This window comes from Schistocerca americana, unplaced genomic scaffold (genome assembly GCF_021461395.2).
Source record: "Schistocerca americana isolate TAMUIC-IGC-003095 unplaced genomic scaffold, iqSchAmer2.1 HiC_scaffold_77, whole genome shotgun sequence".
Lineage (NCBI taxonomy): Eukaryota > Metazoa > Arthropoda > Insecta > Orthoptera > Acrididae > Schistocerca > Schistocerca americana.
Window position 1 is genome coordinate 922,501 of NW_025726533.1, and position 7,500 is coordinate 930,000.

General features: G+C 51.4%; 1 non-coding gene across 1 annotated transcript in view; it reads left to right on the forward strand.

Moving 5' to 3' along the window:
• The first annotated feature begins 5,986 nt into the window (after positions 1 to 5,986).
• The window catches only part of LOC124590619, a 1,910-nt gene continuing 396 nt past the window's right edge, over positions 5,987 to 7,500 (forward strand). Inside the window, exon 1 of the ribosomal RNA XR_006976677.1 lies at positions 5,987 to 7,500. This exon is cut by the window's right edge and continues 396 nt beyond it. This is a non-coding gene — a ribosomal RNA (small subunit ribosomal RNA).

A 7,500-nucleotide genomic window follows, 5' to 3' on the forward strand; every position in this document is an offset into this window, starting at 1 on the left:
AATACGGCGAAACCACATGCAATACCTCCATCTATGCGAATCTGACAACACTACGTCCGCCATGTCGAGCGCACCACAAAACACAGCGCCATCTGTAGGTCTCCCGCGGCATGACGTCCTGCAACGACGATACCGCCATCTATGAGACGCCAAGCCGACCAAGACATCGATGGGCCCACAGTGCCCATCATTCGACCCCACCCACAAAGCCTGCGTCCTCTGTCGACCACAGCACCCCAACGCCAGCGCCTCTGCCGCACGAAATCGTGGACCGGCAATCACTCCACCTGCGCCCCACTCCAACCGCCCAACTCGCAACTCCAGCGGATGAACGGCGGACCTTTCCCGCAGTCGCAATGTGCAATCCACCCCTATAACATGCGTTTCATGAAGAGGTACGTCCAATATGCGACATTCCCGCTGTCCCTATACATGAGCTGCGAGCTGTACCAGTTACGAGCTAGAGACGCGATCGCGTTGCTCTCTGTACGAATGCCGATGCTGAGCGGTCAGCTAGGAGGCGCTCCATCCATGTCGGTACCGGTGAGCGTTGCACTCGCAGTCGCAAAAACGTACGGCAAGTATATTACTCGGAAGAGTCAATGACAGTCCACGCCCCCCTGCGTGGGAAGAGTCTTTCTAGGCCATGACCCACCGGAAGGGCGCAGCGTCCCCCACCCCAGACATGTGACGTCACACCATCGGTATTGACGACTAGACTGATTCCTTATAATCATTTGCCATACACCGGTGGAAGCTGCCGAGACGAGTAACTACATAGCGGGCTCGCCGTGTCACTAATGTACAGAGATACAACAGTTTCGACTGGAACCGGATTAAACGTATACACGGCGCTGATTAGTAATAGATAGAGCCATCAGAATACAGATAATGTATACAACTGTCCGTATACATGCTGAAAGACTCTGCTCACAATCACAACCACACGTCAGCCACACACCCTTATCACGCACTACTCTCTGCCTGTAACACGCACACAGACAATATGTAAGCACCAGCATGGAACAACACCCAGTGCATCCTCTCCGCCACATTAGACAATCCACACTGTCATAACCAGACTGGGAGGTCCACTCAGAAAACAGAATATCCCACCCACCCGACAACCACCATTGCTCAGCCAAGCCACCAACACCCACACATGTCCTACACAGGGGTGCACCCAACATCACAATACTGCCTCCTCTCACAGCACACAAACAATGGCAGGAATGAAAGACACAGGTCTGCCACAAGCATGGAATGAGAGCGCCGCCTGTCATGAGCCAAAGGTGCATCCTGACGTGGCAAATCAGATGATGCCGCAGGCATCCACTTACTATAATCACAATCAACAAACCGGCCGCCCCGCCCCCCATTAAACCTTTCCTTACAACAATGTGTACCTTAACCTAACCTATATCGTACCGTAACCTAACCTATATCGTACCGTAACCTAACCTATATCGTACCGTAACCTAACCTATATCGTACCGTAACCTAACCTATATCGTACCGTAACCTAACCTATATCGTACCGTAACCTAACCTATATCGTACCGTAACCTAACCTATATCGTACCGTAACCTAACCTATATCGTACCGTAACCTAACCTATATCGTACCGTAACCTAACCTATATCGTACCGTAACCTAACCTATATCGTACCGTAACCTAACCTATATCGTACCGTAACCTAACCTATATCGTACCGTAACCTAACCTATGTCGTACCGTAACCTAACCTATGTCGTACCGTAACCTAACCTATGTCGTACCGTAACCTAACCTATGTCGTACCGTAACCTAACCTATGTCGTACCGTAACCTAACCTATGTCGTACCGTAACCTAACCTATGTCGTACCGTAACCTAACCTATGTCGTACCGTAACCTAACCTATGTCGTACCGTAACCTAACCTATGTCGTACCGTAACCTAACCTATGTCGTACCGTAACCTAACCTATGTCGTACCGTAACCTAACCTATGTCGTACCGTAACCTAACCTATGTCGTACCGTAACCTAACCTATGTCGTACCGTAACCTAACCTATGTCGTACCGTAACCTAACCTATGTCGTACCGTAACCTAACCTATGTCGTACCGTAACCTAACCTATGTCGTACCGTAACCTAACCTATGTCGTACCGTAACCTAACCTATGTCGTACCGTAACCTAACCTATGTCGTACCGTAACCTAACCTATGTCGTACCGTAACCTAACCTATGTCGTACCGTAACCTAACCTATGTCGTACCGTAACCTAACCTATGTCGTACCGTAACCTAACCTATGTCGTACCGTAACCTAACCTATGTCGTACCGTAACCTAACCTATGTCGTACCTTAACCTAACCTATGTCGTACCTTAACCTAACCTATGTCGTACCTTAACCTAACCTATGTCGTACCTTAACCTAACCTATGTCGTACCTTAACCTAACCTGTATTGCGCCTTAACCTAACCTGTATTGCGCCTTAACCTAACCTGTATTGCGCCTTAACCTAACCTGTATTGCGCCTTAACCTAACCTGTATTGCGCCTTAACCTAACCTGTATTGCGCCTTAACCTAACCTGTATTGCGCCTTAACCTAACCTGTATTGCGCCTTAACCTAACCTGTATTGCGCCTTAACCTAACCTGTATTGCGCCTTAACCTAACCTGTATTGCGCCTTAACCTAACCTGTATTGCGCCTTAACCTAACCTGTATTGCGCCTTAACCTAACCTGTATTGCGCCTTAACCTAACCTGTATTGCGCCTTAACCTAACCTGTATTGCGCCTTAACCTAACCTGTATTGCGCCTTAACCTAACCTGTATTGCGCCTTAACCTAACCTGTATTGCGCCTTAACCTAACCTGTATTGCGCCTTAACCTAACCTGTATTGCGCCTTAACCTAACCTGTATTGCGCCTTAACCTAACCTGTATTGCGCCTTAACCTAACCTGTATGGCGCCTTAACCTAACCTGTATGGCGCCTTAACGTAACCTGTATTGCGCCTTAACGTAACCTATATTGCGCCTTAACGTAACCTATATTGCGCCTTAACCTAACCTATATTGCGCCTTAACGTAACCTATATTGCGCCTTAACGTAACCTATATTGCGCCTTAACGTAACCTATATTGCGCCTTAACCTAACCTATATTGCGCCTTAACCTAACCTATATTGCGCCTTAACCTAACCTATATTGCGCCTTAACCTAACCTATATTGCGCCTTAACCTAACCTATATTGCGCCTTAACCTAACCTATATTGCGCCTTAACGTAACCTATATTGCGCCTTAACCTAACCTATATTGCGCCTTAACCTAACCTATATTGCGCCTTAACCTAACCTATATTGCGCCTTAACGTAACCTATATTGCGCCTTAACGTAACCTATATTGCGCCTTAACCTAACCTATATTGCGCCTTAACCTAACCTATATTGCGCCTTAACCTAACCTATATTGCGCCTTAACCTAACCTATATTGCGCCTTAACGTAACCTATATTGCGCCTTAACGTAACCTATATTGCGCCTTAACGTAACCTATATTGCGCCTTAACGTAACCTATATTGCGCCTTAACGTAACCTATATTGCGCCTTAACGTAACCTATATTGCGCCTTAGCGTAACCTATATTGCGCCTTAACGTAACCTATATTGCGCCTTAACCTAACCTATATTGCGCCTTAACGTAACCTATATTGCGCCTTAATGTAACCTATATTGCGCCTTAATGTAACCTATATTGCGCCTTAATGTAACCTATATTGCGCCTTAATGTAACCTACGTTGCGCCTTAACGTAACCTACGTTGCGCCTTAACGTAACCTACGTTGCGCCTTAACGTAACCTACGTTGCGCCTTAACGTAACCTACGTTGCGCCTTAACGTAACCTACGTTGCGCCGTAACGTAACCTACGTTGCGCCGTAACGCAACCCACGTTGCGCCGTAACGTAACCCACGTTGCGCCGTAACGTAACACACGTTGGGCCTTAACCCAACACACGTTGGGCCTTAACCCAACACACGTTGGGCCTTAACCCAACACACGTTGGGCCTTAACCCAACACACGTTGGGCCTTAACCCAACACACGTTGGGCCTTAACCCAACACACGTTGGGCCTTAACCCAACACACGTTGGGCCTTAACCCAACACACGTTGGGCCTTAACCCAACACACGTTGGGCCTTAACCCAACACACGTTGGGCCTTAACCCAACACACGTTGGGCCTTAACCCAACACACGTTGGGCCTTAACCTGCTCTGTAATTGTCATACGACGCGTTAAATTAGTGTAGTGTTGCCTAACTGCAACCCCCGCAATATAGTTTGCTACTCGCACTGCCCGGTCCCCAGTGTATCGCTTCATGTTAAACACCTTGCAGCTATACACTGTAATGTGGATGGCAGCAGGACGTACATGCTCAATGCCCTTTGCAGTTGTTCATTGGCATTTGCAGTTGTTCATTGGCATTTGCATGGCGAAGCACTTAGCCTACGCTGTGGTACGGCCTGTGTCAACTGTCCGCTGATGTTGTACGTCCAAATCACACACTGTACTGCACATTGGTCCTCATGTACTGAATGATACATCGTGGTACATGTGACCGTACAACGACTGCGCCAACAACGGCGAACCATGCGGTCCAAATGTTGTGCACTCAGCTACGTGTCGTCTCCCTATAAGAGCTGGATTGCAGTGTGGTATGCCCTGGATGGCGATCAGCATGAGCCGTCTGTTGATGTAGTGGCGCGTGTTGTCAGACGTAGTCGTCTCTTCTCACACACCGTGATAGCATGGTGCACTGCGTTCCACATCTGCGACATGCGACAGAGGCCGGTTGACAGTCGTTCGCGCAATGGACATCGCATACGTACGGGGGCCACCTTCCACGTGTTCGCGAAGCGTGCACATGTTGTTGCGTGTATGTGGGCAGACATAGTGTGTCGTGACACCTGACACAGGCATGCAACAATCGTTGAATTTGCAAATGGCGATGGACGCCTACGTTTGCTGGTGACGTTACGCAAATGAACAACTGGTAAACCGTTGTGGTGCGGTTGTTCTCGCTAGAGGTGAATCAGTGATGGCGACGATCGGTTGAGCTACCAACCGGTTGTTCCAGCGATACCCACCATGCCCACGAACGTGAATGGCATCTGGGTGTGAAGCGATACGCGGCGGTGGCTGGGTGGGACCGTCCCCGGCCGGTGAGGGGGGGCCTCCCGGCGTGCTGGCCGCGCGGTGCGTGGGCGCACGCGCTACAGCCGGCTGGTGGGGGCGGCCAGTGGCAGGCGCGCCGGCCGACGGAGGCGGCAGGCGGCGCAGCTGCGCGCCGGCGCACCCTGCACGCGGCGCCGTGCGGCCAAAGTAGGTCCTCGCGGGCCCGGTGCGAAGCGCGGTGGACATCTGCAGTGTGCTGGTCCGATTGAGGACTGTGTGCGCTGAGGATGCGCCGCCGCCCGGCGCTCGGCGCCGCGACGCCGTCTGCTGCTCGGTCGCCTCTGCGGTTCTCGCAGGTGGTTTGTATCGCAGCTGTGCGGACGTGTTGGCGCGTGCGCTGTGCTGGGAGAGTTCGCTTCGGCACCCAAGTGGGGCTTTTGTCCTTCTGTGGCGCTGGCGTTGGAGCTGCCGGTCACCGTAGGTGGCGCGTGTTGTCTCCCGCCGGCAATGCCACGACAGCACGCTCCCGGGCCTCTGTCGGCAGCGGCAAGCTCAGTTGGGAGCACGGGTGGTCGCACCTAAAGCGTCTACTCGCCAAACTCCGGGCGATTGCGCCTCTCTCGAACCCGACCAAGTACTTAGGACGGCGCTGCGCGCCGCCGGGACCTGAGAGGGTTTCGAGGTGTATGGTGCAGGGGAGCTCAGCCTCCTCCTGTTTGCAGAATAATTGAGCGGACGCTTGCGTGTTCGCGCGGGCCCCCGGGACACACTCCCGGGCGGCCGGCTGCTCAGCTCTAGTTGACGCAGCTCCCTGGTTGATCCTGCCAGTAGTCATATGCTTGTCTCAAAGATTAAGCCATGCATGTCTCAGTACAAGCCGCATTAAGGTGAAACCGCGAATGGCTCATTAAATCAGTTATGGTTCCTTAGATCGTACCCACGTTACTTGGATAACTGTGGTAATTCTAGAGCTAATACATGCAAACAGAGTCCCGACCAGAGATGGAAGGGACGCTTTTATTAGATCAAAACCAATCGGTCGGCTCGTCCGGTCCGTTTGCCTTGGTGACTCTGAATAACTTTGGGCTGATCGCACGGTCCTCGTACCGGCGACGCATCTTTCAAATGTCTGCCTTATCAACTGTCGATGGTAGGTTCTGCGCCTACCATGGTTGTAACGGGTAACGGGGAATCAGGGTTCGATTCCGGAGAGGGAGCCTGAGAAACGGCTACCACATCCAAGGAAGGCAGCAGGCGCGCAAATTACCCACTCCCGGCACGGGGAGGTAGTGACGAAAAATAACGATACGGGACTCATCCGAGGCCCCGTAATCGGAATGAGTACACTTTAAATCCTTTAACGAGTATCTATTGGAGGGCAAGTCTGGTGCCAGCAGCCGCGGTAATTCCAGCTCCAATAGCGTATATTAAAGTTGTTGCGGTTAAAAAGCTCGTAGTTGGATTTGTGTCCCACGCTGTTGGTTCACCGCCCGTCGGTGTTTAACTGGCATGTATCGTGGGACGTCCTGCCGGTGGGGCGAGCTGAAGGCGTGCGACGCGCCTCGTGCGTGCTCGTGCGTCCCGAGGCGGACCCCGTTGCAATCCTACCAGGGTGCTCTTGAGTGAGTGTCTCGGTGGGCCGGCACGTTTACTTTGAACAAATTAGAGTGCTTAAAGCAGGCAAGCCCGCCTGAATACTGTGTGCATGGAATAATGGAATAGGACCTCGGTTCTATTTTGTTGGTTTTCGGAACCCGAGGTAATGATTAATAGGGACAGGCGGGGGCATTCGTATTGCGACGTTAGAGGTGAAATTCTTGGATCGTCGCAAGACGAACAGAAGCGAAAGCATTTGCCAAGTATGTTTTCATTAATCAAGAACGAAAGTTAGAGGTTCGAAGGCGATCAGATACCGCCCTAGTTCTAACCATAAACGATGCCAGCCAGCGATCCGCCGCAGTTCCTCCGATGACTCGGCGGGCAGCCTCCGGGAAACCAAAGCTTTTGGGTTCCGGGGGAAGTATGGTTGCAAAGCTGAAACTTAAAGGAATTGACGGAAGGGCACCACCAGGAGTGGAGCCTGCGGCTTAATTTGACTCAACACGGGAAACCTCACCAGGCCCGGACACCGGAAGGATTGACAGATTGATAGCTCTTTCTTGATTCGGTGGGTGGTGGTGCATGGCCGTTCTTAGTTGGTGGAGCGATTTGTCTGGTTAATTCCGATAACGAACGAGACTCTAGCCTGCTAACTAGTCGCGTGACATCCTTCGTGCTGTCAGCGATTACTTTTCTTCTTAGAGGGACAGGCGGCTTCTAGCC